The 25,331-nt window shown below is 38.7% G+C and overlaps 1 pseudogene; it reads right to left on the reverse strand.

Annotated features, from left to right (window-relative positions):
• Window positions 1-23,115: 23,115 nt before the first annotated feature.
• Window positions 23,116-24,137, reverse strand: LOC141373779 (nucleolar complex protein 2 homolog pseudogene; annotated as a pseudogene).
• Window positions 24,138-25,331: the final 1,194 nt, after the last annotated feature.

Here is a 25,331-nt window from a genome sequence, read left to right on the forward strand (position 1 = left end):
TAGATGGAGGGAACAGTTTCAGATGTCAATTCAACTCAATTTCAAGCATCATTTACTTTGAAGCAAATAAACCCAACCAAAAAGATCTGAGAAGTCTTCACAAAGGAAGTGACTTGAATTTGGCATTAAAGATGACTGGAATCCATCAAATTACCTTTTCTCGTGTTATCCTCATTCCCCAATATGGCTCTTAACTCTCTTACAGGATTTCTGTGAGGCCCCTCCAGGGTCTCTACCACACATCATAATAGAGGATCCTTCTTTTTTCTCTATGCTACTGTCTACAGCTCAATGTTGTGAAATATAGACACTGCTGAAATGATACTAAGTTATTTAAAGCATTTTTAAAAGATTTTTATTTATTTGTCAGAAGGAGAGAGAGAGCACAAGCAGGGGGGGAGCAGCAGGCAGAGGGAGAAGCTGACTCCCCACTGAGCAAGAAGCCCAACGCGGGACTTGATCCCAGGACCTTGGGATCATGACCTGAGCCGAAGGCAGACACTTAACCAACTGAGCCACCCAGCCATCCCTAAAGCATTTTAAAAAGACCAGGAAAACCATGCCATGAATTGTAGTGCTGTGCCTATGTACAAGATTGGGAAATTGAGTTCAGGTGCCCATGTTCCTTATGTGGCAGAGACAGAAGTTAAATCCCCGTTTCCCCAGATGCCTCTGTTTCCAGAGCACATGTTTTTTTCCATCCTTCAGTGCACTTCTCTGTCCTTCCAGATTACTTCTCTGCTCTTGTCTCACCTATTGAATATAAATTGCTATACTTTTAAAAATGTTTTTGCACAGGTATTTAGAAAATTGTAGTCTTTATTTTAAGATTTTTTAGAGTTGTGTATCTCACTCATATTCAAGAAATTGATTCTGTATAGTACATGTGAAAACCAACCTCGTTATTTAAAATCTTATACAAATTAGGATACCCATATTCAAATTGTCCCTTTTTGCAAAGCAAGTAAGTTATCTGCAAACTGCTGCATGAGTTCCCGTTCTTTAGGCAAAAGTTGACTCACTAAAAATCTAAGAAAACTATTTGATTAATGCAATACACTTCAATGTTTTAAGATTGTTAGTCACCCTTCACCGATTGATATTTGAGTTTTGATGCATGTGACATCTTAATATGAAATCTACTTTACTAGATCTTTAAAACTACAATGGGGGCTCAGTGAGTTAAGCGTCTGACTCTTGATTTCGTTTCAGGTCATGATCTCAAGGGTTGTGGGATCAAGCCCTGTGTTGGTCTCTGTGCTCAGTGGGGAGTCTGCTTGGGATTCTCTCCTTCTCTCTCCCTCTGCCCCCCCAACACTCTCGCACGTTCTCTCTAAATAAATAAATACCCAAAGTTACAATTAGGGTTCTAATTTAATGCAGTTTTTCATGGGAAAGTGAAGCAAACTTCACTACTATGCTCTACCTAGATTCATGAAGTAAGTCCTTAAGTATTTTTTACTCTACTACATTCCCCTCTTCTTTTTTCCATTTCTCCCAGTGAAAAGGAGAAGGGCTCAATCTTTACTTGACTGGGGGAAAAAATGTCTCACAAAAGTAGGAGGAAATTTTCATGTGCTTAAAAAAAAAGAAAAAAAATTAGGTCTATTTCCCAGGAGGAATCATTGAAAAAGAAAAAAGGGTATGTGCAAATGAAGAGAAAAATCTGTTTATCTGGAATATTTCATTAAAATTTTAAGATTCCAGGAGGAACTCAAAAATGACCTTGAGTGCTGAATATGCCCAGTAACTACAAAGAAGAGACACTTTCCAGTATATCCGAGGTCTCTCTGAAAAGAAACCTGTAGGGATCTGGCAAATAGGCAAGTGGAAAAAGAGAAGAGACCAACATGGTACTATCACCAAAGCAGACCCTAAAAATTGTTCTTTGCTTTGGTAACTGTCTCAATAGAGATGCAGCTGAAAACTTCACAGTTTGTTTTACCTCACAAAGTTTTAGAGAAAAGAAAAATAGGTAATGGGGAAATGATGTAAGTAATGACACCCACGAAATTTTGCAGTAGCTTTTTCCTGAGAAAATATAAAATCCTCACAGAAAAATGTCTAATTAACCAGCTGAGCATCAGCTTATGGACCATGGAGCTCACAACCCAGCATGTACAAATGAAGTGATTAAAAGACTCCGTGCCTTACTGAAAGCTCAAATACTATTATGGATGTGTTGGTTCACTAATCCACCCACTAGAGTTCAATGCCAGAGCGCTGGCCCAGCTGATCAAGATGGAAATGTTTTTTAGCATGGCTCACCCAGTGGAATATCCAGAACCTATGTTTATTCCATTCTCTGCTTATTCTAGCAGTTAAGTAGCTTTTTATTCTGAGTCAAAAAATGTAATATAGTGAAAGCTCATTAATTTGGATTTCAGTGGCTTATATTTGTTCACAATTTTGGAGGAGGTTAGCCAGTCTTTCCTTCAGAATATCTCTAAAGAAAAATTCAGTAAGCAAATTAATAGTAAGTGTAAGGTGGTTGTTGGTAGGGGCTTTCTTAAAATCTTCACAGCTGGAATTTTTCATTCGCCATCAAATAATTTATAATCTCCCACTTTCTTGCTAAGGCAATCATATTTTAATTGGAAATCATTCTTATATGTTAATTTAAAAAATTTCTCTAAGAACACCTCCCAAAAAAGATTTGATTGCCTGATTCCAGTCACTTCATTTACAATAAATGCAAATTTTCTAACATTCAGTTATTTATATTTTTTATATATATTTTTAAAGATTTTATTTATTTGAGAGAGAGCGAGAGGGAGAGTGAGAGAGAGAGCATGAACAGGGTGAGGAGCTGAGGGAGAAGCAGGTTGTCTGCTGAGCAGGGAGCCCGACGTGGGGCTTGAACCCGGGACTCCAGAATCATGACCTGAGCCGAAGGCAGCCGCTTAACCAACTGAGCCACCAGGTGCCCCTACATTCAGTTATTTAAAAAAAATCCAATTGCTTTTTCCTCAAAGATCCCATTATAATGATTTTTTTTTTTTTTTACACCACAATCAGCCTCTTCTTAAAATTTTTGTATCTCATTTTGTCCTATCACACCTTTCCCTGAATCTCTCTTCTAAGACTGTACTGGAGAGAATTCTTTGTTTTGGCCTCTTTTAATCTGTCCTTGTTTTCTTTATCTTTTTTATCTAATGTGTTCTACACTTTTAGATTGCTAACTGGTTGCCACTCTTCTTGGCTGGTGCCTGGGTAGCATTTCATGAAATATTTTTGTATCACTATTCCTTGTCAAAACCAGTGACTCATTTCCTAAAGCCTATCCTTTCTGCTGAGAAGATGGGCAAAGGTAAAACTTCAAGTCTGCCTCATGTCTTAGTCTGATTTTTACCAGCCTTAAGCAACCAGGTATATTAAATAGGTTAAAAAGCAGATGCTTTCAGGGGCACCTGAGTGGCTCAGTTGGTTAAGCGTCTGCCTTCAGCTCAGGTCATGATCCCAGGGTCCTGGCATCGAGCCCCGCATTGAGCCCTGCATCGGGCTCCCTGCTCAGAGCGGAGCCTGCTTCTCCCTCTCCCTGCTGCTTGTGCTCTCTCTCTCTCTCTCTCAATAAATAAATAAAATCTTAAAAAAAAAAAAGCAGATGCTTTCAGAACTTTTTGAACAATAATATCGGGATACTTGAAAACTTTCATTCTCTGGTTTTGGTTAGGTAACCCTTGAAATCACCACCAAATTACTATGGATATGCCTGCCTGTTTTGCCGGAACATAGATGCCTTTTAGAATTAGGGATGCTATTTTACTAATCCTTCCAACAATTACTCCTCCCATACTTTACCTTATATGGCCTGTCAGGCCTTTCCCACTTGTGAAAGTTTTAGGAAATAGCGCTCTAAGGAGAGTCAAACAGAAATGTGTTATTTTCTTTCAAATTCAGACCACTCTATAACTGCAGTATTGCAGTTAACAGATATTATAAGCTGATAGGAAAATATTTAGCATATTTTCAAAGTCATTTTCAAGCAAAAAAAATTAGAAATGTAAAACCACCAGTGTCTTTACAGCCTCTTGAAGAGTTCCATCATCTGTAAAATGTACATAATGCGTTTTATTTCACAGAATTGTTCTGAGCATGTCTGTTGTGCTTGGAATAGGTCTGTTGCTCATCGTAGGCTGGTTCTCTTCTCTTCTTGCCCCTTCACACAAACATGTGCATGGGTACATACACATAGTTAGGAAATTGTATACACTTGCATTTATTTGGAGATGGTTAATGTAAACAATGTTTCTTATTATATTATTTCATTTAAATTTGTGCTGAGGATTATAGCGTGCTTTCTTCCTGTTTTGTGAGAAAGAACATATATGTTTCTGTTGCTTTTCTTGCTTCTATATTCTTAACCTCAAAGAGGTCCTCATCATTTTAATCCATTTTGAAAAATGTTGTGTTTATATAACCACATTACCGTAATGTATGTAGATGTGTGTGGCTAAGTGAAAACAGAGGTCATTCCCCCTTGTACCGCAAAACACCTTAATTATGTTTCTTTAAGGCACTGAAACCCCTTGTAAAATTTATGAGGACAGGAACTTTGGGCACTGTGGCTTATTTAATTTCTGATGAATTCATATTGATAATTTTTGTTTTAGAAATAGTACATCATAGGTTTCTGATAAATATTTATGAGGGAAGAAGGAATACAAGGCTTAATGAAGAAAGAAGAATGTCCTACATCTAATAGAGCATATGCAACTTTTAAAAAGTAAGTCTTGACAATTAGCAGTACCTTGTCACTTAATGTCTGTCAATGTTTGCATTTTCCCAGCCTGTTCTGTGCTTATATCCACGTCTGTGCATGAACACACACAAACACATACACACAGAGACACCCCCCACCTCGCTGTCTCACTCACCCGCTGTTAACTGGAGAGTATAGCTAGTTATGATCACTTTGATTCCATTAGGGTTGCTTGTTTACTTTTTGTATTGGTTGTTACATGTCCTTCCTGCCATATTGTTGACACTCGTGCAGTCCTGGCAAAACAGCAGATGAGTAGGCTGGACTTCAATTTTCTCGTGATTAACTTTCCTCTGTGCAATTTGAGTTGATACAGACTCAGTTCACTGGTCAGAGAATTGCAGGCTGTTAAAGATGGTCACTTTTATTTAGCTTTTATCTCATCGATCTTTTACTTTTTGGTAATGCATGAAATGTATTGTTATTATCGTTAATAATAGCATCAAGGTGTGGAGACTTAATCCAGTACAAAAGTAGCTGGGACTGAAACTACAGTCTCATTTTCTCCCATATATAGGATAGTGTGCCTGAGCGGTCCTCTCCCTCTGATAGACCTCTGATAGTCCAGGCATCTAAACTGCTATTTTAGATGCATTCCCCATGATAATTCCTGGCACCTCTGGACCTTTGCTGTTTCTACACTACCCTTGGGTCAGCTCCACCACTCCTTGGGCTAGCAGCACTCAACATCTTTAGCCCCAACCACTGTAGATTTCTTTCTTTTTTTTTTTTTTTAAGATTTATTTATTTTAGAGAGACAGAGAGAGAACACGAGCAGGAGGGGCAGAGAGAGGGAGAGAGAGAATCCAAGCAGACTCCTGCTGAGCGCAGAGCCTGAGGCAGGGCTCCATCCCTTGACCCTGAGATCACAAGATCACAACCAGAACACCGGAGCCGAAACCAAGAGTCTTAGGCTTGACCAACGGCACCACCCAGGCTCCGCAGTAGATTTCTTATACAGTACCCCAACCTACTGCTATCTCACCTCCTGCTCTCTTGTTTTCTTTTGTTACCTCTCCTTTGTTTTCTCCCTTTTCCTTGCTAAGGAGAGCTGTTTGGTGACTGCCTTACTTTGGCTGCCAAACACCCAACCTACCCTCTTGCATATCAAGATATTTTTCTTAAAAAAAAAAAAAGACTCTTTTTATCCCCATACGACAAATGCCGTGTCCAACCTCTAAAATATTAAATTTTCACCCTAAATGTTTAAAATAGTATTTAGCTCTAAAATGAAACACAAATTTAGATTAGGGTTCCTTGTGAGGGCAGGATCCCTCCCCTTCCCCCACCAAAAGGTCAGCCTCTCCTCCCCCATCATCAGTTAATGAGTCAACGCCTCAGAAACTACACACAGAGAAATATTTCTCCTCCTGTCTCTCCATTTACTTAGGTCTTCTCATATAACTCTAAGTCAGGACAATATTAAAATATACTTAGACACTGACCATTCAGAATGGAATCAAGGATCAGAATGGATTCTGGTCACAGACCACTTTTGGGCCAGCTGGACTGGCTGTGATGGCTTAACACGTCTTCTTTCAGTCAGCTTTTCAGGCTTTCTTACTTATTCCACCCATCTTTTTAAATTAAAATGATCCCTAAATACTTCAATGAGATGATTACCTTTTACATTTTCCACCTGGGTGGGTGTGTGTGTGTGTGTGTATGTGAGCATGTGCGCGCACATGCACGCTTTCTATTGTCGAAGAAAACCAGAGCTGGACAGGAGTTAAAAGTAGTAAAAGCAGACTGAATTCAGGACTATTGCAATAGGACAAAAGAGACCTTAGTATAGAACTGGTATTTCAGGGCGCCTGGGTGGCTCAGTCGGTTGGGTGACTGCCTTCAGCTCAGGTCATGATCCTGGAGTCCCAGGATCGAGTCCCGCATCGGGCTCCCTGCTCGGCAGGGAGTCTGTTTCTCCCTCTGACCCTCTTCCCTCTCGTGCTCTCTCTCTCTCATTCTTTCTCTCAAATAAATAAATAAAATCTTTAAAAAAAAAAAAAGAACTGGTATTTCAATTTGCACTTTTCTAAGTATGAGTGATTTAGCATATTTTACATATGATTAAAAACATGCATATTTCTATTTCTGTATGCTGTCTCTTCCTGTCCCTCATATGTAAGTAATATATGAGTAATTACTGTATTTACTACAAAAGTAAAATATTACAGATAAAGCATATTTCCCCTCAGATCACCAACCACAGTGCTGTGTTTTTTACTGCCTGTCTTTTGATACATGCACGTATACAAACATAAACACACACACACACACACAAACAGATGCTATGGTTTGTGTATGGTTTTTGTTTTTCATAAATACAATTATTCTTTATGTATTGCCCTTCAATGTGCCTTTTGTTTGTAGCAATACCTTGAAGTTTTACTGTAAGTACATGTAGATATAAGTACATGCAGATCTACCTCTTGTTTTTAACTGTTGCATATTATTCCATTGTGTAAATATATATATTGGCTAGCCTTTTCCCTAATGATGGTAATTTGGGTTGTTTAAAATTAATATCCATATACGTGCTCCATTGAGCATATAAGTGACTTTTTCTCTGGAGTAGAAAAAATTGAAAGAAATTGTTGCATCATAAAGTATGCGTATTAAAAGTGTTTAAACATTGCCAGACTGCCCTTCAAAGTGATGGCATAAATTTACACAGCCACCAGGAAAGACGATGTATTTGTTTCTCTACATACTTATCTATAGTTTACATTCTCAAACTTTATGATTTTTGCCAACATGATAGGTTAGGGAGATTATTTTATAGATATTTTATTTGCACGTTTGTGTTGCCTAGTTAGGTTGAGCAACTTTTCATATGTTTGTTTTCTTTATAGGCAAATTACTTGTTCTTATTTCTCAGCAGGTTTTCTATTTGTTTGCTTATTTATTTGTTTTAATTTAGCTATGAATAAATAAATTATGGATTCAAGTTTATTGTCTTCTAAGTCTATAGCTAATATTTGTTTACAGTGTTGGGGCGCCTGGGTGGCTCAGTCAGTTAAACGTCTACCTTTGGCTTAGGTCATGATCCCAGGGTCCTAGGATCCAGCCTTGGTAGGGCTTCCTGCTCAGCTCAGTAGGGAGTCTGCTTTTCCCTTTCCCTTTGCCCCTCCCCACCACCTGGCTTGTGCACTCTCTCTCAAATAAATAAAGTCTTTAAAAAAAATATTTGTTTACAGTGCTTTTTTATATATAGGACTTGTATTAAATTCTGATGTAGCTAAATTTATCATTATTCTTAGATTTTGCTTTTTCAGTCTTATTATTTAAAAAAATTATCCTACCTCATGTCTGACAGATATTATTTTATATTTGCCGCTAATACTTTATAGTATTGTTCTTTATATTTAGAACCTGAATTTATCTGGCAAAAGTGTCTCAACATAATTTTTTAATAGTCTGTTTTTTCTCAAATGAAGTGTAACACTTCTAAATAATAAATTTCTATGTATGTATATATGTGTATGTGATCTATCTCCCTAACATACACAAATACCGTTGTATTTCTATTATTGAAATCTCATAATACATTTTGTTTTATGACTTTTTCAAATGCTATTTTTGTATACATTTTCCAATATGAATTTTAGCTTCTCTTTGTTAACATTCATAAATAAAAAATTGTGAATAGAGATACATTGAAGGCAGAGATTAATTTACTTATAATATTAAGGAGGATAATTACTTATAGTATTACTTATAAAATTAAGTGTAATTATTTATAATATTAAGTACCCACATCCAAGAACATGCTATATTTCTACATCTATTTGAGTCTTATACATCCTTCATTTGTATTATTTCTTTGTAGATTTTTCTGCCATTTCAGTGTTGCACATTTATTCTTATTATAAATGCCTATATTTTTGTGGCTACTATGAGTGGGATATTTTAAATTATATTTTCTATTGATGATGTTTGGTAAGTAGGAAGCTTTACAGGTCTGATGTTCTTGAATTCAGCAATATTCTCACACTTTGCTAAATGATTCTTTTGTTTGGGTAGATGATAATCTATTCTTTACATCATTACTTCCTTATTTTCACACCATTTATTTCTGCATTATGTTTTGCTCAATAATAAAGGGATCTTATTGATTTTAATTAAAGTTATTTCTTAATAAAGTTATATAATAAGGAATATTATATTTTAAGGAAATGATACTTATATTTGCCACATGTATTTTTAATTATTATCATCTTTCCTTTTTCCTTTTTCTATTTTTATTTTATTGATTGACAAAAGCATCTTTATTTAGTGACCTGTTCAGAATTGCTATCCTTGCCCTCCAGGGAGAGACCGATCTAATCTCTTAGAAGGCAGAGATATATTAAAACTGTAAGTAAGAAAAAAAAAATCTTGGTGAAAGGTTTAATTAAGAAAAAAATATCTTACTATTCCATTTTGAATAAAACATTGCTGTTGTTTTCATGGAGTTTTGTTTTTTCTTATACTTTTAACATATTAGGATTATTGCATAATGTGTATACCACTAAATGAAACCAAATAATGGTGGATTGATACAACCAAAATGTTGCAAACAAGTGAAAAGTAATTCTTTTTGGCCATGAATAGGGTTATTGTGATGCCCCGTCTTAATAGATGGGTGAATTTGGTAAGAGTCTCTTTCCTTAATAACTGAAAGATGGTTTTTACCTTAGGAGTGCCATACCTTATATGCAAAATATTGTAGATGTTGTTACATTTTCTCTTAGCATTGTTATTAAGGAGAAATCATAGGCCAAATGTTTTTCTCATTCTTTTTTCTCTTGATTACTTTTCCTTTCTAAATAAAATGTTATTTTAGGATATGTGCTGCATTCTTTCCTAAATCAAATATTCTCCTGTGATGACTGCTTTGTTTTGTTTACTCATTACTTAACAATTCATAGTGTATTTAAGTGACTGTTCTTCCCAGCTAACCTCTAACAGTTTGTACTTTCCTGTTGAAATTCTAGAATCACCATTTTTTTTTTTTTTAAAGGGCTCTGGTTCCATTTAGAGACAGATCTGAGAACTTTATGCTCATTGCTACTGTGATATTTTTGATTCTAGGCTGTTTGAGAAGATAGAGATAAGAGATATATACATCTATTAGTTATCTGTCTGCCTATCCATCATCTCTTAAACCATGAGCTACTACTGATTCCAGGTTAACACCCCACAGTTCATTTCTGTGACTATATTATTAAGTCTCTTCTCCAGTTGTGAGAAACTGAGCTCCCATGATCCTCAATGTATGATAAATGATGCTTCAATCAATTGTCTTGGGTAATTGTATTTTCTTAGTAATCTTTTGAGGTGCATCTTTAGAGCAAATGCCTAGGAAAGAAATTGATGGATCAAAAGATATTTTCAAATTCTCCTCCATAAAGCTTGTACCATGTTATGTTCCCACCAGTAATATGTCACAGGTCTTCTTTCCCCATAGCAGAAGGTATTTTCAAGTTTTTTTTTTTAATTTGTTTTTGTTTTTTGTCAGTCTTGGTGGGAAAACACTGAAATCTCAGTGCAGTTTTAATTTGTATTCTTATTATGAGTGAAGGTGAATATATTTTCATGTTTATGGATGATATTAATATTTGTTTCTTAAAATTATGTGTTAATTTCATTTGCCCATTATTTTCTATAGGATTTTTATACTTATCCTTTAAATTTAAAAAAATATATATTATGGATAGTAACCTTTTCCTGTGATATGAGTTGTAAATATTCTTTGCAAAGTTGTCATGTGTCTCTTGGTTTGGCCTGGGGTTATTTTTCTTTTCAATGCAAAGATATTTTTTATTTCCTAATTTAGTCCAGTGTTTTGATTTTTTGTTTGTCCACCTGGATTTTAGGTCATAGTTAGAAGCCCTTCCAGTACCTGGGTTATAGAGGAATTCACCTATATTTTCTTCTAGGAACTGTATGGTTTCATCCTTTACATTTAGATCTATGACCTATTTGGAGCTTATTCTTGGATATGTTGTGAGACAGGGATTTTAATTTGCTCTTTTCTTAAGTGGCTGTTTGGTTGACTCAGTGACCCTTATGAAAACATTCATCTTGGGGCACCTGGGTGGCTCAGGTTGGTTAAGTGTCTGCCTTCGGCTCAGGTCATGATTCCAGGGTCCTGGGATAGAGTCCAGTGTCAGGGACTCCGATGCGGAGCCTGCTTCTCCCTCTCCATCTGCTGCTCCCCCTGCTTGTGCTCTCTCTCTCTTTCTGTCAAATAAATAAATAAAATCTTTAAAAAAAAAAACCCACTCATCTTTTTCCTTGTGATCTATGATAGCTTCTTTATCATTTATTGAATTTGCATATATATGTGGGTCACTCTATGGATTTTATTCTATTTCACTGGCCTGTCTGTGTATTCATATATCACTACCACACTGCATTATATAAGGATTTAAATGCTTTAATATCTGGCAGGACTAGTCCTCTCCTACCCTTTTCCATAGCTTTTCTTTCATTGTTTTTCTAGTTATTGTTGTGTGCTTTGCTTTCTATAATAACTGTAACATCAATGTCTGCCTTTTTTTTAAAATGCTATTTCTATTGAGATTGTGTAAAATGTGTAAGTTAGCTTGGGGAGAACTGACCCTTTTACAATATGGAGTCATCTTATCCAAGAACCAAGGAATATTTTTCCATTTGTTTAAATACCCTTTAATGCCTTACACGAGTGTTTTAAAGTTGTCCTTACATACGTTTTGATCACTTATTAAATTTGTTCCTAAATATTTCAGCTTCTTTGGTGATATTGTAAATGGTAATTTTGCTATAATCATATATATTTTTTTGTTTGTATATAGAGAGGCCTTTGATTTCTGGTGTATCATACTAATGGATTTCCTATTAAGAACTAACCTTCAATTCCTGAAATAAACTTCATATTGTCAGAGTGTATTGCTTTCTTGCTGTGATAGTGTATATATATATATATATGTGCATATATATATAGTTAATATTCATGTATGTTATTGGCCGATTATTCTATTATTTTTTTGGTGCTATCACAATTTCATTTTATTTCACCCATTTAAAAAAAAGTTTCTAAGTTTCCCTTCACTTTCTGTTCTCTGGAACAACTTCTGTAGAGTTGCAATAATCTGGTTTTGGTGGAATAGAAGAATTTCCTTCTGAATCTACTTGGGTCTGATGTTTTATATAAATAGTTCTTGATTGAAGTTTTCTTCAGCGGAAATTGCTCTGTTTGAACTATCTCAAAGTAGATTTTGACAGATAGTGTACCTTTCTTTTAAATTATCCAATTAATCTAGAATTTTCAATTTCATTGCAAAGAGGTCTGCAAAGTAGTGTCATAATTTAATTCTTGGTGTGTGTTTAAAGATCATATGATCTTTAAACAAACCAACAAACATATGATCTTTAGCACAAAATATTATTTTTACTTGTAATGCCTATTTTTGCCTTCTCACTTTTTTATTGATTAGGTTAGTTGCCAGTTGTTTCTAAAAATAAACAGGATTTGAGTTATTTATTATAATTTTTGAAGTATAGGTAGTGTTTCCTATCTTATGAATTTCTACTTTCTTCCAGAAAAATAAAATTTCTAGAAAAAAAAACCCAAACCTTTACTCCCAATAAAACTCAAGGATATTACCTCGTTCAGGATGAAATAGTCATAAGCATTTACTCTTCTTTCTTCACATCCTGTGGTTTTTGGGAGTTGCTGCCTCTGAAGGGACATAATGGATTAAAGTGAATTGGTTTGCCATCAGTGGTGATGAACATTTATATATTGGCAATTTCATACGGTTGAAACTCTGGATGATAAAAATCACTTTTGCACATGTGCTCTTGCTGCCTCAAAATCAGTTTTCACACATTGTAGAAAAGGTTGCCCCGTTTGTTGTTGTTTTTTTTAAAGATTTTATTTATTTATTTGACAGAGAGAGACACAGCGAGAGAGGGAACACAGGCAGTGGGAGTGGGAAAGGGAGAGGCAGGCTTCCCGCTGGGCGGGGAGCCTGATGTGGGGCTCGATCCCAGGACCCTGGGATCATGACCTGAGCTGAAGGCAGAGGCTTAATGACTGAGCCACCCAGGCGCCTCCCCCCTCCCCGTTTGGTTTTTGTTAGATATTTTTGTTCTGTGAGTCAGAGGAGAAAGAAAGACAAGGATGAGAGTGATTTACTTAGATTTTTTTTTTTCCCTGAAGAACTGTTTTTTAATGTGGACACTGTGTACATCAAGAAAAAAATTTATGGTTCTGTTTTGAAGATTATTTTCTCAATGCAGATCCATATGCCTTCGTGTAAAGTCCTCCAATATTCAAGAGAGTATCTGTTCTTTCATATTAGGTTTTTTATGATATTTGGTTTTTATAGTGATTTATTAGCAAGTTGAGAGAGGCTGTATCTAATGTATGTCTGCTGGCCTGACACAACTGAAATTGGTGTCACCTATAAGAAAAAGAGAAGCCTGGCACTACAATCATTTTAGCAATTGCCTATCTAGACCTGGCTGGTGTTCACAGAAAAAGAAATCATTTAGAATTTTATAGAAAAAGAAAAGTTTCCCACAAATATCTCTAGGGCCTGGCATGATAAATTTGGCTGCCTGCATTGTTCAAAAAATCTAAGAAGGCCTCTATCTTCCATTGCTAATAATAGTATATTGGTATGCTTTGTGCACTTGCAACCAGGAATTTGGAAGCGAATGCCCTTCTTTATTTTTATTTTTTTTTAAAGATTTTATTTATTTATTTGACAGAGAGAGACACAGCGAGAGAGGGAACACAAGCAGGAGGAGTGGGAGAGGGAGAGGCAGGCTTCCCGCGGAGCGGAGAGCCTGATGCGGGGCTCATCCCAGGACGCTGGGATCCTGACCTGAGCCAAAGGCAGATGCTTAACAACTGAGCCACCCAAGCGCCCCGCGAATGCCCTTCTTTAGAGGCATGATCCATAGTGATGTCATTTGAGATTTTAAGAAAGTTGTTTTGACAACGATCTTAGCACAAAATATTATTTTTACTTTTAATACATTCATTATTGTGTTACAAGAAAGGTAGCCATTTGTAGATGATTGGTAATGTGGCATTTACTTTTCCTTATACCACCTCAAGTTTCTGAATTCTTGTAGTATTAGTACATATTGATACACAATTTAATGACATCATAAATTAAATTTATTTATGTGCATTAAATTCAAAGTAACAAATATACATTCTTCAAATATGAAATTGGTGGGGAACATATTAAAAAGTCTATGAAATACAGAGGCATGTGTGTCTAGGGAATTTTATTTTACCCTAAACTAGTATCAATCCAGAAATATGTTTGATAGTATATCTATATAATTATACTTTGCTGCTATATCATACTTGGCCATTGTTCAGGTAATGAAGATATTTTGCTTCTTATGGCTCCAGAGACCCATTTTGAAAGTGGAATTGACTCTTTCAAATGAAGAGTTCTTTTAAAATGAAAAGTATAGAAATTCAGAACACAGGAAGCAAACTCATAAAGTCCCATTTTATTTAGAAAGCTCTACATTTTATTTTCGTTCTCTTTCTTTCCTCTAAATAAAAGGAAGTAATTTACAATACTCAATTTAATGTAGTGTCCTAAATGGCCAAGTGTCACAGACAATACTCTACCTCATAAACAAAAGTGCACAGTAATTGTCCATGGAAGTTGGAAGTGAGATGCATCATAACAAAGAAAAATTCATTATCTTTTCCACAGGCTTGATAATGTTAATGTGTCTCAATTGTGTTTAAACCATAAATAAAGTACAATTCTGCCGGGTTAACTTGCTTATGTTTGACTAAATGATTCAGGAAGAAAGCAGCTTGAATTTGATTAAGCTATTTGTTTGAATTACACAACGTAATGTAACTGTGATGATATATATTTTTAAATTTTTCAACTAAAAGTTTGTATTGACATGAGAGAAAAACTAGTCTTAGCATGAGAGAAAAGTAAAATGAGTGAAGTGAAAACAGAAGGAAAAAAAAGAATGATAATTCCAGATATAGTATAAAATATTTTCCAGATATCACACATATTTTCCCTTTCCAACTTTTTAAGGATACACAATAGCCAGTCTTTTTTTAAACAGCCCAAACTGCTACTCACATTATGTGATATATCCTTCTCTGATTTTGTTGTCTCAGATAATTTTCCATGTTTTCCAATTTTCAAATTTAATAAGTCCACTATATAGGTGAAACAAAATAACTGAAGATAATAATATTAACACTACATATGAAAGAAAGTTATTGGAGATTAATGCACTGAGGCATGGAAAATGGATAATGCTTCTCTTTCCTGAAAAGATGAAGTCCTTGCCAATAAGCTTCAAACAGTGTAAATGGTGTTTGAAAAAGTTGGTCATTAAGGTTTTCTGTAGTCAGTATGTGAAATCTCATCAATATAGAGACACTTAGGTGACTGTACAAGATATGGTAGAAATAACCATCAATGCAACATATTATCATTATCATTGTGCTTCAAATCATTGGCTTAAGGATATATTGTAAAATCATTTGGTGAGAAGGTTTCAATGAGGTCTCGTTTCTCCACAATAATTTCATATAGAGTTACTGAGTTCATCCTAGCCCACTGCCTTCAATTCCCTCTTTTTCTTTCAGCGTGTTTTCTCCTCTAGTGGAGAAGTGGAGATCCCAAGATAGGTCACAGGGATAATTATTGCAGAGGGAAATGTTTGTCAAATGATGGCATTTGCATTGATTTTATAAATGTAGCAATAATTAAAATGTGGAGAACAATTTCTCTTTTAAATTTATATTGATATTTTAAAATCACGTTTTATTCTAGGGTACCAGGTAGCTCCGTCGGTTTAACATCTTAGCTTAGGTCTTGATCTCATAGTCATGAGTTGAAACCCCATGTTGGGCTCCACACTGGGCGTGGAGCCTACTTAAAAAAAGCAAAAGAAAAGAAAAGAAGTAAATAAAAATACATTTTATTCTGAAGCCACTAGGAATGATATTGCAAAGGTGCTACTTTTTATAAAAAATGTTTTGTTTTAATTTTTGTGTTAGTAATGTGCAACACACATTATTGCTTACTGAATAAGATGACCAGCTCCTTCTGAAAGAGGTTCATTAGGTAAGTTAACATTCCAGATAACTCATAGAATGACTTTGCAGGTGTCCCTTTGCGAACCAATTACACCAATGTGTGACTATGGAACGTGATGACTCAGTTGAATTTATCATAAATTGTATTCCACATTCTGTTGGTTTCAAACTAGGTAGTTTTAATTTGTTTTATCCCTTTCTATACTAATGTGAAAATAATGGTATTTCATATAGGTGTGAGTTTTAGTTAAAATTTATGGAGAGGTTTATATCCAAGTCTATAAAGTTATGCATGGGAGTCCTGTTTATTTACATTGCTGATATGTTGTCCAAATAGGTAAGGAAGATCAGGACATCATATCTCACCCAGGAAACTGTGGTTTTAAAAAATAATAATTTTTGATGAATTAGGGGTCTTGGAGGTGAGTCCCTATGATCTTATGAGTTGAGCCATGGAAACTCCCTGGGCAAATTTTGAAACCTACCTGGAACAGCAGTTTTACTTTTGTGAAGCTGATAAGGTAGCATTGACATGGTTTCTATAAATCACAAATGCGGCAGTGTTTGTAAATTAAATATTTTAAATGGCTATTAAGATGTTGAAATACCAGGGAGCCCCCAGAGTTGAGGAATATATAGGAGTCCAACCCAAGAGAGGTTAATGTGATGGCTTGGCAGCAATGAACGCATATACTGTCAGAGCAATGTGGCCTATGATCAATAATCTTGATTTACAAGAAAATGAGAAGGGTTAAGAATGTAGGTTGGTGTCAGAATCACAGAAATTGCCTAGATTCTTGCAACTCAAAGAGCAGTCCATGGATCAGCAGCATCAGTAATAATTGGGAGCTTGTTAGAATTTCAGACTCTTATGCCCCATCCCAGACATACTAAATCGGAATCTGCATTTTAACAAAATGCCAAAGTGATTCATGTATACATTCAAATTTTAGAAGTATTAGCCTTGACACTATGAGGTAGCCAAGGAATGCCTGCTCTTGGTATAACCCCTTGAAATTAATAACCAAATACAAGTAGGAGGACTGGGCCAATAAGACCTGGTAGTGTTTTAGAATTGTATTGTCCCTTCTCTTATCCTTAGATCTTCCTATTGGCAAATCTCAAGCACAGACGTCCGCTTTACTGGCCCAATATCTAGGCAAAATTACATATAGATAACTAAGTCACTTTCAGGATTTATGTTCTTTATAAAAACAGGGATCTCAAATAAGACGTATCTGGCCCTATTGCCTTTTTTTTTTTTAATTCTCATGCAGGAAGACTAGCCATCTTAGTTGCTGCCTTACAACTAGTCACAAAGGCATTTAAGAATCTCAGAGAAGTCACTGGAGATACCTGCCAGACCAGGGCTTATTTTTATCACATAAGAAACTTACAAGATACAGATTCCAAAGCCCCAAACACCTAAAGGCTGATTGACCAGGAATCTGCATTATGTAAAAAACATTTTATATATTTATTTGAGAGAGAGAGTGAGAGAGCAAGCACGCATGTGCATGAGCAGGGGGAAGGGCAGAGGGAGAGGCAGAGAGAGAATCTCCAAGCTGACTCCCCACTGAGCATGGAGCCCAAAGCCGTGCTCAATTTCACAACCCTGAGATCATGACCTGAGCCCAAACCAAGAGTTGGACACTAAACTGACTGAGCCACCCAGGTGCCCCTCCAGGAATCTGCATTTATAATAATGAACTGTACTTTGTTCTTTTATCCAGCTTTACTCAAATCTGTAATTTTGCCTATCTAGGAATTGACTGTTATGAGAAATTCACTTCACTGTGAGCATGCATTAGGGACTACTGTTTAGGACAGTGTTTTTTTATTGCTGTCCATGGACCACCTACATCAGAAATACCTGGCATGCTTGTCAAAATTTCACATTCCTTGGCCATACCCAACAAACCAGAATTACTGGATGGACTCAGCATTGTTTCTGATACATAACTCAGTCTGGAAACCGCTTATCTAGGGCCTTCGTTCTTAACCCTAGGTGTGTATTAGAATCACCTGACAACATTTTCGAATATCCCCCTACTTAGGTCCCAAACCCAGTGCTTCTGATTTAATTGGTAGGAGGGGGAGGGATTGGGTAGCCATCAGACTGGAACGTCCTACAGTGATTCTCATCAGTGTTCTAGCTAATATAGCCTGCAACTGGTGATCACAAAATAAGTCTCCTTTCATGAAAAATGTTAAGGTCAACATTGGTTCTTTGCCATCGAAGGGGTTCAGAACAAGCCTCCCAAAAATGTGCCACTTTGGCATGTGGATTACTTGGAGCTGAAATCAATCAAAGCCTCAAAGTCTCCGGAAGAGCTTTTACCTCCCCTTTAACTGCCTAAAAGAATTTAGAAAGAGGGTCTGGTCCAGGAAAAGAGCTATCATCAGAGATAACTACAAAGAATATGGGCCAGGTGTGGTAAGCTGGGGGACCTGGATATCAAATTCCTCTCTATGTCCCATTATTTCTGTATGGTGTAGCAAACATTTGTTTACCAAACATTTGTTCTTCCCATCTTCCTGTGAATTGTCTTCCTCCCTTTTGAAGTCTCTGACCCCTACCCCCTTCTTTTCAGCTCAGGATGGCATATGAGTCTCAATTGCCTGACTGCCAGTGGGTCTCATATTCTTATGGGGATCCCACACATACATAATTAATTAAATAAACATAATTGTTTTTTCCTATTAATCTTATACTAATTTAATTAACAGACCAGCCAAAAGAACCTAGAAGGGTAGAAAAAAAATTTTTTTTCCTCTACACCACCCTAAGAGCACTTTCTATACCTGAAACTCTTTTCTGATGTTCACCTAATACCTCCCTCTCTGCCTCCCAAAAGCTAAATAGAGTCTATCATTGTAATTGCAGACTACTGAAAAAATGTCCTTATTCAAATCAGAAAGAGAAAAATTCCCAGATATATTCTCACATATCTTGCTTTTGGATTCATTATCCTTAGCCACTGTTGCTTGTGTTCACAGGATTGTTACCGTATTTCATTTTGGGGAAATGGAGCATATTCCAAGCGGAGGAAATGGTGCAGTAAGTGTAGTCTTCAGCAAAATGTCATAAATGACTTCTTTTAATTCATGAAGCAGGTCATGAATAATAGGAAGATGTGAGAATCTGATTCTATTTCTCTCCAGGTCATTTTAGTAATCATATCATGTAGCTTCTTTGTCAAAAGAAAACAGGCAGAATTATCCTTATAACTACAACAGGTGCACTTTGATGGATAGCTATCATATCAAAAAAAACAGTGTCTAAATCACAAAGATTATAAATAAAGTAAGGGCTATACTGGAGGTTGACATAAAAAGGAACTCCATAGTTTATCCTTTTGTTGTAAATTTGTGAAGTTATATTGTTGGTCTACAAAGATGTTCATTTACTTAGTTCCAATAATTTCACATAATGTGTTAACCAAAAGAGTACTTAGAAATACTCTAGCATTCATTTACTTCTTTACATGTGAGAAGACAAATGCCATGAGAGATTCCATGACCTTCTTTACACTGTAGTTAGAGGAAAGTTCAGAACAGGAATTCCAAGTGTCCTGACTTTTAGCCAGTGTTCTTCCCTTCCCTACACCCCACTTAGTCTTTGAAAGGATAAATGGACTTAAGTGTAAGAATTTGAACATTTAGATTCATACCATGAAATCAGGTTTTTTAAAGGTCTGATTGATTTCTCAGGTGCAAAAGATCACTAATGCATGAGCCTTTAAATATCTAAATTGGATGTAATAATACTTTTTATTGAAGATTTAAAATGGCCTATGCTTTTAATGTTAATAGTTTTCAAATATCTACTAATAGGCAAGCCAATTAATGGACCATCATTTAAATAATGTACAAGTTGGATGTGCTTATTATAAGTTTTTCCCTTCTCTTTTAAGATTTATTTATTTATTTATTTATTTGAGAGCGAGAGAAGCAGGGAAGGGGGGAGATAGGCAGTGGGGCTCAATCTCACCTCAAGAACCAAGAGCCAGGCACTTAAGGGACTGAGCCACCCAGGTGCCCCTCCCCCCCCAAACTAAGAGGTTTGAATCTGGTAATTTTTCCTAGTCACACATTGATTTCTGTAATGCGGTGTTTAAACAGAGCAGCAGGATTTGAAGCTAAGTTCATCTCAAAAAGTAAAATCAGTGATCACCAAAAGAAAATGCAAAGTTGGTAGAAGGCAAACAGAGGCTTGGCAAATTACCTACCCTCTCTTCTCATTTACTAATTTGTAAAATATGACTTAACGGTCACTATTTCATTGGGTATGTTTTTAGGGTTTTAGTAAAAGCTCAAAAAGAGAATGTGGCACATAAGAGGCTAGATTCTTATGACATATTAGATTTCTCCTCCTCTCATTCCCTTTTTAAAAGATAATTTGGGTAAAGATTCAATATTTACATTTTAAAGTTCCATTCAAATTATCAAGGGCAAATTTTGTAGGTAATTGCTTTTGAGATGTTTTTTGAAGAAAAAGAAACAAAACATCTTGACTAGTGTGGTAGAGTAAGACTAAAAAATTATTGATGCAAATAATTATATTACAGTAAGTTTTTTTTATTCTGAATGAAATTTTATCAATAATCACTTAATCCTGACATTCTACATTTAAATAAGTAAAACTTTGTTTGAAATAAAAGCCGTCTAAGGAAAGGTAAAGTGCTTTCTCATGGAAGTTGGACATTTGTGATTAACTGGATAAGAAAATTGAGACTCTGATTTAGGATACTAGTTGTGAAAGGATGTCCATGTACCAAATGTTGTCACAAAAACAGGCCAAGACTCAAAAAGAAGGCAATGTACTCAGAAATATATTTAGTCTATAGCTAACTAATCATCCAGTGAAAAGATAGAAAAATAAGGACCTCACTGGTTTTAGTGGACTTAGTAGACTATTCTACCTTGGCGTACTTGCAGATTTAACCTTTCCCCCCATTATTTGTGATAAGCACATTTAGCTAGTGAGTAAACCTACCTACCTACCTACCTCCCCTTGTTTATATATGTTTTTGGGGTGGGCAGGCCTCTCCATGCTTTGGATCCTCCATAGGTTAGAAGGAGACCTCGTCTCCCCCTAATCAGAGGTCTTAAGGAGGTGTCCTTGGGGAGAAAAATCCCTTTTAGTTATCATCCAACAGCTCTAAAAAAGTAGGGCAAGCAAATGTAGGCAGATGGGTGGGAGTGAAGGGAAGAACCAGCCAGAGTCTTAGTAACAACCTCCCCACTCCTGAGGCCCCAACCCAGGAGCCATGGAGAGATTTTGCCTGGATGGAAGGGAGGCCACAGCCCACAAGGACGTTAGCAAGTGGATGGCAGATGATGTCGGCAGCTTTGTTGGGACCTGACTGGCTGTGGAAAATAGGCATTGGTATATGGGTGGGGGCACACGTCCCTGGGGCAGACGTGGGATACCTGCCCGGGATGGTTCCGATCTCTCCCTGGAAAGGAGGGGATGGATGGGAGAGCACCATTCCTCTCCGCACCTGAAATTTCCCCTCCTCACAAACTATGTGGGGAGACGGAGGGAGAGTTTGTATGCTTCCCACCTACCCCCCACACCCCTTTTGCCTTCAGGACTGGCCTATACCCAACACAAAGATTTTTCTTTCATTCGAAAATTTTTCCTGTAAGCTGCACAATCAGCACTTCTTGGTTCTGCTCTCTCTGGAAAGCCTTGAGCCACCCAAGGGTACTCAGCCCTTACTGGACTGAAGGGATCCAGGCACTATTCCTTTAGGCCCTAGCCCCTTCCCCTCACAAAGTCTTCAGAGAACAGGGGATCCATGGGGAGACCTTGACCCCAGGAAGTAATAAAGGAACACTTCCTGACCACCATGGGGCTGAAGCCAGGGGCTGCACTCAAGATCTGGGCCCAGTTGAGTGCCAGCTGGAGGTGGTGGTCTTCAGACAATGGAAGGGGCAGCACTGAGCCTCTCTGTGGCTTTGGGCCAGCAGTTGGGCAGATCCCCACCCAGGCCCATCTCTCCACAGGTGGCCAAGCGCCAAGTCCCATCTTCCACATGGCCAGCTTCCCAGTGGCTTTGTCACTGAAGTCACCAGTGCCACAGGCACCAGAGAGGAGCTCTTCATGGGGGAGCAGTCCCCATCCCAGCAACGGCCACTTCCTTTTATGGGGGGGGCACTCCCTACTGGCTGAGCCTCCTCCCAGCAACAGAATGGGAACATGGCTCTGCTTCCAGGTGCAACAGACCCCTCCCAGCCTCTGCTAAGCTGGTGGGTGGGCAGCTCAGATCCCTGAACCTCTTCAGCATTGGCCACTCAGATGCAAAGGCCCCTCCTTTCCTTTTGGTTTTGGATGCAAAAAGAATATTTCAAAAAGAAAACATGTAATTTAAGCGGAAAGGAACAAGTATCCAAAGATTTTCTGGGGTTCACTTTAGGAGCCTGGTGCAGATGGCCCTGGGGACCCAAACTTGGACCCAGGCCCAGAGGCTCTGCATCCTGAGCAGAAAACCAAAAACAAAGGAGGCAAAGAGACAGGAAGAGGCACCAGGCTGTCTTTGGCCTTGCCCACTGACTCCCTCTGGAAGGGAGGATGCTCTTTGTGAGGTTTTCAGCATCCTGACATCAGGCAAGGGGTCAGGGTAGAGCCCCACTCGAGTCAGCTTCCCTGACAAGGTTGATGTATTTAAACCACTATTATGGGATGTAGCGATAGGCAGGCTCCATGGTTATAGTTTCCACCCCAAGGCAGTTGTTTCAAGGATGGGCAAAGCTCTTCCTAGTTTCTGGTTTTCTATGCTATAAAAATAAAGACCTGTCCACCATCCTACTGTCCTTCCTCTACTTCATGGGTGTTGACTCAGGGCCTCTGGGCTCAGCGCAGGCCAGGAAGCTGCATGCCTGGCTGACCGCAAGGTGGAAACACTGCACAGCAGCCCCTGCAGGCCCCCAGGCGGGCAGCTTTCAGTCCTCTGGATGAGTAGATCCCTCTACTTGTCTTCAGGCCCTTGGGCAAGCCGCCATAGCTCACTGGGGGTCCAACCCGCCTTTGCCTCTGGGCCTCCATCCAGGAAGTAGCCGACTTCTCCCTCTTGGCTGCTCCTGCTGCCTTCTACTTCCTCCTCCCCCCTGCCCCTGCTGAGCTCTCAGAGACCCAGCTCTCCCTTTCTTTATGGAAAGTCACTGGTATTGTCCTCCTTGCCACTTTCCAGGTCAAAGAGTTTTTGAATTCCCTGCTGTCTTCCACCTTCTGCCGTTTTATTTCTGGGAAGTTCCAATCTTCTAGCCACTAACTGTCAGTGATCTCCAGGTGGATCTCTTGGTCCCTTGGCTTCCGCCCCTGACTGTAGTACTTGGTGAGTGGGGTCCTCAGGTGGATGGTGAACTGGCAGATGTAGCAGCAGGCTTGCTGGTAGGTGACACAGGTGACCACTATGAGCAGCTTCATCAGGGTCTGCTACCTGAAGTTGATGAGGGGCAGTCCTTAGGGGAGGGAACTGCAGTTTCTCACTTAGGTGATAGATATTTGCTTGAGGACCAAGCTCAGGACAGCATCCTTCTTGTGCCAGCAGACTCTGATGAGAACCAGGAAGTCCAGCCCTCACAGCGTCTTTTCACCTGTGCTCCATAGGACCACTGCCCTCTTGAGCAGCATGTAGCACTGCTTGGGGAAGGTCAGACGGTAGAGCATCGAGCTGCTGACATGCCGGAAGACAGCTGCTGCTATTGTGACCTTTGCCGTGCGGGCCACCAGCTGTACGACTGTGCTCTGGTAAGCCCTTGATGTCCAGCTGGAGCTTTCCCCCTGGGGGCGGTTGGACAGCTGCAGCATCCTGCTGCTGTCCTTCGGGGCCTTTGGAAACAGCTGCTTCTGGAGACAGCCAAAAGGTCTCTGATGTAGAAGGTGATCAGAGCGTCGAACACAGCACTGTCGGTGACCTGGAATTTGCTGCCTTTCTGGTCTCTTTGGGTGCTCAGAACTTGCACAAAACTTTGGGGAACAGCTTTGGAGTAAGGCGCAGCTTGGCCAACTTCTGCCATCTCTCGACCATGGCGAGAGTCACAGAGGGCAGAGTCATTCTTCCTCTTCAGACCTCTGGGGACCCGGTCCTCGTTCTCTTCATCTTCCTCCCCCTCACTGGCTTCCTCCAGCATGTGGGGCAGGGAACGGAACTGCTCCTCGTCATCCTCAGAGCTGTCCAGGTGGCTGGCGTTGAGCAGGCTGTGGTCGTTCTTCTGCAGGAACTTGTAGAACTGGGGATCTTTGCCCTTCCACTAAGAGAACTGGGGCTTCTGCTCAGAGGCCTTCATGGCTCCGTGGCCCCTCGGGGCTCCAGACGGATCCGCGCCGCCGGTGTCTCCGTGCAGCTCGGGTCTCACCTGCTGGGGCTCCTTGGCTCCCGCTGGCGGCCGCAAGGAGCCTGTCCGCCCACAGCCCCGTGGGGCGCCTCCTGCGGCTGCGCGGCACCGCCCAGCCTGCCTGCCCGCAGGGAGCGCCGCGCTTCCGCGGCTTCTGCCCGCCGCAGCTGCTGAGGAAAGGCTGCGGGCCTGGAGGTGCGAGTCGTCTTCCCTCCTTTGCGAACGTCAGGACGTAAGACTCAAGAGCAAAGCTGTTCGAGGTTGTGGGCTGGAGGAGGCGTTGTGGCTGACACAGGAACAGAAGCTTTGTAAGTTTGTAAGACTGATTCATAGATGTATACAAGCAGCTAGTTCCTAGTTAATTTTGGTTACGTTACAAATCAGTTGTGGCCTCCTTTGTTTTGAAATGGCAGTTGTACATGTTTTGTCTTGGGAAAGCAGGCATCTGGCAACTTTACCAATAAGGAGCCTCTTCGTGTTATCCCACATTTAATTGGACTGAATTAGATACAACCGTTTTTTAAAATTCATTTAATCTAGGGGGACTTTTTGGAGAGTGAACTTGAATGAGAGGAGGATGACAGAAATGTGAGAAGAGAAAATGTATTTTCGGAAAAAAATTCTACGCTCGAGCAAATCACTACTTGATAGTAGCCTTATCGATGGTCAGTTGTGTTGTGGGTCATGTCCGGAAGATTCTGTGCAATGATAATAGCTACTACAGGGTTCTGACTCTGTAGGAATACTGTTTTGCATTGCAAACATCTTTCCCTGTGTTATCCTAAGCTAAGAATGGCCAAGAATAAGTGGCATCTTCTAAGTGTAACTGAGCGAGTGAGAGAAAGAAAAGGAGGGAGAGGGAAAAAAAAAAATAACAAAAATTGGAGTGATTTCTTGGCTACTGACCTTAACATTTAAAAAAAAAATTTTGACTGTAGTGATCAGTGAGAAATTTCAAAATACAGGCAGATTTTTGATATTACAAATGTACCCTAGTTGGTCTAGTTGCAAAGATCCATGGTATAAAATTTGAATATATAGGCTAGAAAAAAGAATGGAAACGGATGGGTTTATAGACAAGAAACTTAGTTCAGAATGGGCCAAAAGTTATTTAGGAATGTTTATGTCCGATTAAATCATAAAGCC

Source organism: Callorhinus ursinus, unplaced genomic scaffold (assembly GCF_003265705.2).
Source record: "Callorhinus ursinus isolate GAN/ISIS: 27379988/994484 unplaced genomic scaffold, GSC_fseal_2.0 scaffold12, whole genome shotgun sequence".
NCBI lineage: Eukaryota > Metazoa > Chordata > Mammalia > Carnivora > Otariidae > Callorhinus > Callorhinus ursinus.